Raw genomic sequence first — 9,062 nt, 5'->3', positions numbered from 1 at the left:
GAAGCAAGTGTGCAATATAAAGAAATCAAGCCTGACGAGGAGCTACTGTACAGCACGGGGAGATCTACTCAACATTCTGTAATAGCCTTTATGGGAAAAAAGAGTGGATATGTGTATATATATTTATATATCCGATTCACTTTGCTGTAAACCCAAAACTACTACAATATTGTAAATCAGCTACACTCCAGTCACTTTTAAAAAAAGAAATCAAGGTTGAAAGAGAGAATGAAATTTTTTTAAAGAAAAAAAATTAAATCAAAAAATTTAAAAACAACAACAACAAAAGAAATCAAGGAATTCCCATTATGGCTCAGTGAGTTAGGAAACCGACTAGTATCCATGAGGACGCAGGTTCGCTCTCTGGCCTCGCTCAGTGGGTTCAAGTGTCCGGTGTTACTGTGAGTCTCAGTGTAGGTCGCAGGTGCGGCTCGGATCTGGTGTTGCTGTGGCTGTGGTGTAGGCTGGCAGCTGCAGCTCTGATTCAGCCCCTATCCTGGGAACGTCCATATGCCGCAGGTTCAGCCCTAAAAAAAGAAAAGAAATCAAGCTGGAAATTAAACTTGTATAATGTGAGCTGGCAAAGAGGAACAGAACTGGGCTTGACAATTATTTAACCTTTTTTAAAAAGTAGAAGTGAGATTTGAAAACTTCTGGATCTGTGAAACAATAGTACAGCCATTTATGAGGTTTTCAAATGAACTTGAGTTTAGGCAGCCCCAGTCAGCAAAGCGGCAAAGTTTCAGGCCTAAGCTCTGGGAGGCAGCAAAGCCCTCCTTAGCCCACCTCAGTCCGGGCTTTTTTTTTTTCTAATGCCTGCACCTGTGGCATAAGGAAGTTCCAGGGCCAGGGATTGAATCTGAGCCACAACTATGACCTACACCAGATCCTTTAACCCAATGCGCTGGGCCAGAGATCAAACCCACACCTCTGCAGTCAGATTCTTAACGCACTGTGCTACAGCAGGAACTCCCAGGTACCTCCTTCTTAACAAAGCAGCTCAGAAGGTCTTGACATTGGAAAGCAAATTCAGAAAGACAGCAAGACACTTATCTCTGAACAAAACAGCAAGATAAGTGTGTTTATGATGCAGATTTTCCACCTTTTAAATCTTGTTAGCAGAACTGACAGCGGATTAGGAAACAGGGGCAGCTGCCTGGCAGAGTACGTTTTAAAACCAGAAGCATTTTGCTTGAGAAAAGAATTACATAAGCCAGTGTTCTCAGAACTGTCTTCATTGCTCATCCCCATCAGCAAGTGATGCACGTGCAATCTATGCGTATTTATGTTAAGTGAAACATGCTAATATATATTATAAAATGCAAAAATAGATGTGTAGGATAACATAAAAATAAACTGTAAGTGGAGCTCTCTGGTGGCTAGCAGGTAAGGATCTGGCATTGTCACTGCTATGGTTCAGGTCACTGCTGTAGTGTGGGTTCAGACCCTGACCGGAGAACTTCCACATGCAGCAGGCATGGCCAAAAAAACCCCTCTAAGTATTCTACTATATTTTTTCTGCAACCATTGTATGATTTTGGCCAGTTCCTGGGGGTCACCCTTCACTTTGGAGTCTCCCGAAATACAAAGAAATGAATGAAAAATACATGCAGCCTGTATTTCAATTCAGAATACAAAAAATTCAAGTTGAAGAGAGAGGATGGATAAATAAAACATGAGGAATTCTTGTTGCGGTTCAGTGGGTTAAGAACCTGACTAGCATCCATGAGGCTGTGAGTTCGAGCCCTGGCCTCGCTCAGGGATCTGGTGTCTATGGCTGTGGTGTAGGCCGGCAGCCACAGCACCCATTCAACCCCTAGCCTGGGAACATCTGTATGCCACCGGTTCGGCCCTAAAAATGGGGGGTGGGGTGGGGAGAGACGCGTGCTCACAAGGGATTATGTTCTGGGTATTTTGGTTAGTTTTCATTTGTATTGAATTTTTCACTTACTTTTCTAAATAAAGACCATGGCCCTTCAAGTTTGCATTTATTTAAAATGTTAAATGCCAACTTAGTTCTCCTAAGAAGAGCGCTACAGCAAGGAACAAATTAAAGTCCTGTAGAGTATTAAGGAAGAAAGGGAGTGAGGCCAAGGTGTGGGGGACAGCGGTGCTTAAACATCTAGCCGTCACCGTGGACAGTCGGGGACAGGAAGCAAGGCCACCTGGCTGGGCTCATCTTGCAAGAGCCAAGGAGCACAGTCCCGAGGAATCAAGAAAGACGGGGGTCTTGGGACCAGAGCTTTCGGGGGAGCTTTCCCTGTTGAAGGGGGGCAGCCGTGGTCCCAGCCTTGGGGCCGCTTCCTGCTCCAGACCCACACCCTCATCTTCCTCTCCAGCCTTCTCCCGCCTTCCCGGCGGGCGGGCTCACCCTCCTCTGTGCCACTCCCTGCCCACCGCCTACGTCTGTTGTTTATTTCCTCCTCTGTCGCCCTGCTGAGTGTGAGTGCTGCCTGCAGGACACAGGCAGGAGCTCGCCTTCCCCACAGCCTGGGTCCACTACTGCGCGTGGTCCACACACCTCTTCTTAAATGAATCCTTTTACCATTAAATAGGGTCCTTCTTTGTCTCTCTTGATGGCCTTCATTTTAAAGTCTATTTTGTCTGACATGAGTATTGCCAACTTCTGCTTTCCTGTCTTGACCATTGCCATGAAGGATCTTTTCCCATCCCCTCACTTTCAGTCTAAAGGTGTCCTTTGCCCTAAGATGGGTCTCTTGTAGACAGCAGATTGTAGGTTTTTGCCACTCTGTGTCTTTCGATTGGAGCCTTCAGTCCATTGACATTTAAGGTAATTACTGATAGATATATATTTATTGCCGTTTTAAACCGTTTTCCAGGTGATTCTATGTTTCTCCTTTCTTCCTTTCTTTTTTTGGTTGGATAATGTCCATTGATTTTATTCTTGTGTACTTTTCTTTTTAGTTTTTGTGAATGTAGTGTTTAGTTTTGATTTCCGGTTGCCCTGTTTTTTAAGTCTGTTAACCCCTTCCTGTATCTGCTTGCTTTAGCCTGAAAGTCATTATTAAAAAAAAAGGTCTGTATTTTCTTACTTTCCTTCCCCACACTCTGTGATTGAAGCCCTTTTAACATCTCCGCATTTGTCCTTTTTCTGTTCCTCGTGTTTATCATCACTTTTACAGTGCTTTGTTTGTTTTCGGTTTCCCACTCTTAGATGTGTATGCTGGCTTATTTAAGTGATTGTTTTCCAGGTGTGGTCTCCTCCATCCTGAAGAAGAAATCTTACTTCCTTTTTTATTTAGAGGAGCCCTTTTAGTATTTCTTTAGGAAGGGTTTAGTGTCTGTTCTCTTTTAGCTTTTGTTTGTTGGAGAAATTCTTTATTTCTCCTTCTATTTTAAATGATATTTTTGCTGGATAGAGTATTCTAGGTTGCAAATTTTTTCCCTTCAGAACTTTAAATATATCTTGCCATTCCCTTCTGGCCCTGTAGTGTTTCTGTAGAGAAATCAGCTGATAGCCCTATGGGGGTTCCCTTATAATGAACGCTTTGTTTTTCTCTTGCTGCCTTTAGAATCCTCTTTTAGTCTTTAACTTTTGCTGTTTTCATTATACTATGTCTTGGTGTGGGCCTGTTTGGGTTCACCTGGTTTGGGGCCCCCTGTGCTTCCTGTATCTTGACATCAGTTTCCTTTAGATTTGGAAAGTTTTCAGACATAATTTCTTCAAATATATTTTCAATCCCCTTTTCTTTCTCTTCTCCTTCTGGAATCCCTATTATGCATAGATTGGCCTGCTTTATATTATCCCATAGATCTCTTATATTGCTTTTGTGTTTTTTCATTTGGTTTTCTCTCTGCTGTCCTGATTCAGTGATTTCCATTATTCTGTCTTCCAAGTCACTAATTTGTTCCTCTGCATGATTCATTCTGCTCTTTAGTGCCTTTAGCCCAGTTTGCATCTCTGCAAATGAATTCTCTAATTTTTCCACGTTCCTCCTTATGTTTTCTAGTCCCTTTCTAAAGGAATCTGCCTTGCTTTTTATCTCCGCTCTTAATTCATTGATATTCAGCCTTAATTCCTTCAGTATTTTCACTAACTCCCTTTTGAACTCAATGTCTGTCAGAGTGCAGAGGTCTGTTTCACTGCTTGCTGCTTCAGGTGAATTCTCCTGTTCCTTTAACAGGGAATGGTTCCTGAGCTGCTTCATCTTGCTTATGTTTTTCTTTTTTGGTGAATTTAAGGACACCAAACTGTAGTTGTGGAGGGCTACTTCTATGCAAGAGCATCCCTTTGTATTTTGTAGGAGGGTACTGTTTATTTTTGGTGTAGGAGTTTGAATATTTGCTGTCTCTTTCTTTGGTGTGAGCAGGCTGTTATCCCCAGGGTGCTGAGTGTGTTTCCAGGGAGAAGGAGGCAATGGGTAGGGCCAGTAGTCAGTGCCTGGTTGCTGGGCTCTTAACAGCAGCAAGGACCTGCAGGAAGGTGGCACAGGCTACTCCTATCTGCAGGGCCCTGGGAAGTGGGAATGAGCCTCAGGCAGATTTATGAGGTGCCCAAAGCATTTGGCAGTGGCGGCAGCAGGGTGTGTGAGTTCCCAGGGAGGGAGAGCAACACCAGGTAGTGTTTAGTCACAGTGCCCTCCTCTGAGGTGCCCTCTGAGGTGGTTGGGGCTGCAAGGGGTTCTTGTTCAGGGATCCCCAGTGGCAGAGGGCCACGTCCACCTCTGGAGTAGGTGATAACTTCAGTGGTTTGCCCCCACCACCTGCAGATCACTCAAGAAGCACCCTGTCCCACTTAGCCCACGCAGGAGGTGCTACACCAGCTGCTCCTAGTTGTAGGGTTTTGGGAAGGGACAGCAATCAAACGTTTGGGTGCCCCCCAGACTGTCTGGCAGTGGCAGCTGCAGGGCGGGTGTGTTCCCAGGGGGCCAAGAGCAACAACGTGTGGTGCTTGGTGGCAGTGCCCTCTTTTTTTTTGCCAACCCCTGGGGTGATTGGGGCTGCAGGTGGAGCCCACTCACAGGCCCGCAGTGGCAGCAACCATGCCTCCCTCTGGCCTCTGATCCAACTGCTATGGTCCGTCCCTGCCACCTGTAGATCACGCAAGAGGCACCACGTCGCACCTAGCCCCCCTGCTGCCCTTAGCCCACCTAAGAGGTTCCCAGCCAGCCATAGCCTGCACAAGAAACACCCGGTCTCCTGTAGCCCAAGCAAGTGGATTCTCACCACCCACAGCCCATACCAGAGGTGTCCCTCCGACAGCCTGTGTGCACGGGGAGATTCCTATGGCGGTCTGCCCCTTCTCTCGTCCTCCGCAACAAGGGCACCCTGCTTCTCCTGCAGGCCCAGACCTCCTCCTGGGTTCCCTCTGCTGTGGCATTCCACTCCCCAGCCCGTGGCATACAAATCCTTAGCCCCTCAGGCTGTCCCCACACAGCCAGCCCCAGTCCTCTTCCCCAGACTGACCTCCAGAGCCTGAGTCTCAGCACCCAGCCCCTGCCCAAGCGTCTCAGGCTGCGGTGTCTGGGCTGGTGGCGCACATGGTCTGTGCAGCTCTCTGTCTGATTTGCCCTCTTCAGTCCAGCTGCTGTGCTTTTCTCGGCGACTTTGAGGTCCCTCCATCTCAGTTGGTCTCCCTGTCAGTTATGTGGCTTCCCAGGATGTGGGTTCCTTTTCTCCTTCACTGATTCCTCTTGAGCAGGGGAAGAGAACGCTAGTCCTGTCCTGAGTCCTTCTTTCTCTCTTTTTTTCTTTTGTTCTACCCAGTTATGTCAAGAGTTTCTTGCCCTTTTTGGAGGTTTAAGTTCTTCTGCCAGCGTTTGGTAGATGTTCTGTGTGAATCGTTTTATATGTAGATGTGCTTTTTTAATATGTTTGTGGAGAGAAGGTAAGCACGACATCTTACTCCTCCTCCATCTTGATCCTTCTCCCTAAAAAAATTTTTTAAATGCATTGCTGCGATGGCACGAGGTTCAAAAAAATCCAGAGGCCAAAAGCTAAAGGAAAACAGAAATGGTCATTACTTCCCAAAGTCTTTCCCCTTAGGCCAGACTCTAGAGCCCGTGCCGCTTCCTGAGGGCTGGGGGCGGGGCAAGGTGCAGAGTCGGGGAGAGGGGACACAGCCTGGGGCAGAGCTCCCTGACTTTTCTCGGGCCTCACAAAGGCCCAGGGCCCAACCCAGCTCGAAAGTCCAGTGTAGTGCATTCTCCTAAAGTGAGAATGAGAAGTGAGTTCGCTGTGCAGAACAGGACAGTAGAAATTGGTCTTTCGGGTCCTGCGTGAAGGGGGGTATTTGAAAACACAAGCCAGCTTTCGTGTGTGTTTGTGATGTGAACTTATACCAGTTGTATGGTTTGAAAAACCACAAACTGGGGTTTTAATTTTACTTGGTTTCAGGCTGTTGGTGAGTTGTCAGAAGAGAAAGCAGATCCTTGATGGAGGAACTGACCTTCCGCCGAGGCCTCAGGAATTCCTACAGGTAACGTTCCAAAGAGATTAGCTGTTTCCCAGTCAAAGGAGTAAGTAAATAAATAAAATGACAAGGAAACCAGGTACCAGACTGAGAATGACAGACAGCAAAATAAAATCCTCTGAAAGACATCAGAAATTAGAACGCTCACACAAAGATTACACACAACTCTGTTAGAGTGAGTTAAAAACAAAAGAATCACAATAATATGATCAAAGACCAAGGAAAACATTTAAATACTAAGTAGAAGTTTTAGAAGCGGAAAATATTATTGAAGTTTAAACATTGAAGTACAGGAGCTCCCGCTGCGGCTCAGCAGTAGCAAACCCGACTGGTATGCATGAGGACACGGGTTTGAACCCTGGCCTCACTCAGTGGATTAAGGTCCAGCATTGCCACAAGCTATGGTGTAGGTCACAGATGTGGCTTGCATCCTCTGCTGCTGTGGTTGTGGCGTAGGCTGGAAACTTCCATATGCTGTGGGTGTGGCCCTAAAAAACGGGTACAGAATAAATAGATTAGATAGTACTGTAGAGAGAATTCATAACTTGAAAGACAGAGCCGAAGAAATTATCTAGATGTCCGTACAGAGACAGAGAAAGAAGGTATATTTCATCGTGAGAGTGAGAGGATGCAGACTAGAATGGGAATTACGATGTGTGTAACCGGAGTTCCGGGGGGTAACAGCAAGGAGAACAGGCATGAGGCAAATTAGAGAGGATGGGAGGTGCGTATTTTCTAATTCCGTTGAAGCTACCAGTCTTCAGATCAGAGAAGCTCAGTGGGTCCTAAGAACACTTAGAAAACAAAACGGTCCAGACTAGAGTGACATTAACAGACGTCAAAGAAAAAGAGGTGACAAAGGCTGTGGAAGGAAAAGGCAGATCACCACAGAGGAGAGGCAGTTCGACACAGGCTTGGGGTCTGTGTGGCACAGGAGGAGCCAAAAGCCAGAGAGCCTCCCAAGAGCTGAGAACAAAGTCTGCCCTCGCGAACTCTTTGCCCCGAGAGGCAAGTGTGCTTTCGTATTTTTAGACCCTGTTGGAAAGAGCAAACCACCGACACACTTTCATTAACGGAACGCCCTAAAGCCAGAAGCTTTTTTGCTTTTTTGGCCGCACCAACGGCATGAAGAAGTTCCAGGACCGGGGATCAAACCCACGCCACAGAAGTGACAACATCTTAACCCCCTGTGCCACAAGGGAACTCCTAAAGTCAGAATTTAAGGAAGGACAAAATCCCAACGAGAGCTTCTGAGAAGCAGCAGTGTGATGCACAGAGGGGTTATGATGTGAAGGCAAATCTAAACAGATGCCGGCTCTCTAACCACAGCAATTCTGTCTAATTTGTGAGGCTGATAACGCTATAGTACTGGACATGGGTATAAGCTGTGGTGCGCATGTCAGGGAGGAGGCAAAGATGTCAACTGACTTCAGGCCTCGCTCGCTGAGCACGTGAAACATGCAGAGTGACCGCCAGCGGGTACCAAGGGCGCGTGCCCCTCGACTTTGGTCTTGGTACTAGTGTTTTGGACGTGACGTCGAAATCACAGGAAGCAAAAGCAGGAATATACGGAAACACACCGATGGGACTAGAGCAAACAAGGTTTTTGGCACAGCACAGGAAATCATCCACAAAATGAGAGCATCTAAAGACTGGGAGAAAATATTTACAAGCCTTACATCCGACACGAGGTTCGCTTCCAAGATATGTGGGGAAATCCCCAGTTCAGGAGCAAAGAGCAAGTAACCTAATTTAAAAACGGGCAAAGGGGAGTTCCCACTGTGGCTCAGCGGAAACGAATCTGACCAGCATCCGTGAAGACTCGGGTTCGGTCCCTGGCCTCACTCAGTGGGTTACGGATCCGGCGTTGCCATGAGCTGTGGTGTAGGTCGCAGAACGGCTCGGATCCCGCGTTGCTGTGGCTGTGGTGGAGGCCGGCAGCTGCAGCTCCGATTCGACCCCTAGCCTGGGAACCTCCGTATGCCGCTGGTGTGGCCCTAAAAAGACAAAAAAAAAAAAAAAAAAAAAGGCAAAGGACCTCAGTGGACATGTTCCCAATTAAGACACACACATGTCCAACAGGCGCGTGAAAACACCACCAGTCGTCAGGGAAATACAAGTTAAAGCCACACTGAGATACCACCTAACACCTCACAGCTGTTAGGATGGCTATTCTCAAAAATACAAATTATAGATGCTCACCTGGGGGTGGAGAAAAGGGAGCCCTTGTGCCCTGAAGTGGGAATATAAATTAGTACAGACATTGTGGAAGACAGTGTGGAAGTTCCTCAAAAATATAGAAGCAGAACTACCACATGACCCAGCACGTCCGCTCTGGGCACGCAGGTGAAGGCAGTGCGATCGGGGTCTCACAGACAGCTGCATCTCCACGGTCACCGCCGCCGTATTCACAAGAGCCAAGGTGAGCACACAACCGAAGGGTCAGTCGCCGTAGGAGTGGAGGAAGAGGACGTGAGGTTTAATATAATGAAATACTATTCAGCCCTGAGGAAAAAGGAGACCCCGCCTTTGAGGGCCTTTTTGGTGAGAGTTAATGTACACATCAGTGTAAGTTCCAGGCACTTTCATATATCAGCTCATCTGAACTTCATACTAACATTTGAGGGAC

The sequence above is a fragment of the Sus scrofa genome, chromosome 11 (assembly GCF_054392235.1).
Source record: "Sus scrofa isolate SSC_HxYL_T2T_F1_AM1 chromosome 11, Sscrofa_HxYL_maternal_Yorkshire_Landrace_v2.0, whole genome shotgun sequence".
Classification (NCBI taxonomy): Eukaryota; Metazoa; Chordata; class Mammalia; order Artiodactyla; family Suidae; genus Sus; species Sus scrofa.
Note: the sequence above shows the minus strand (reverse complement) of the source record.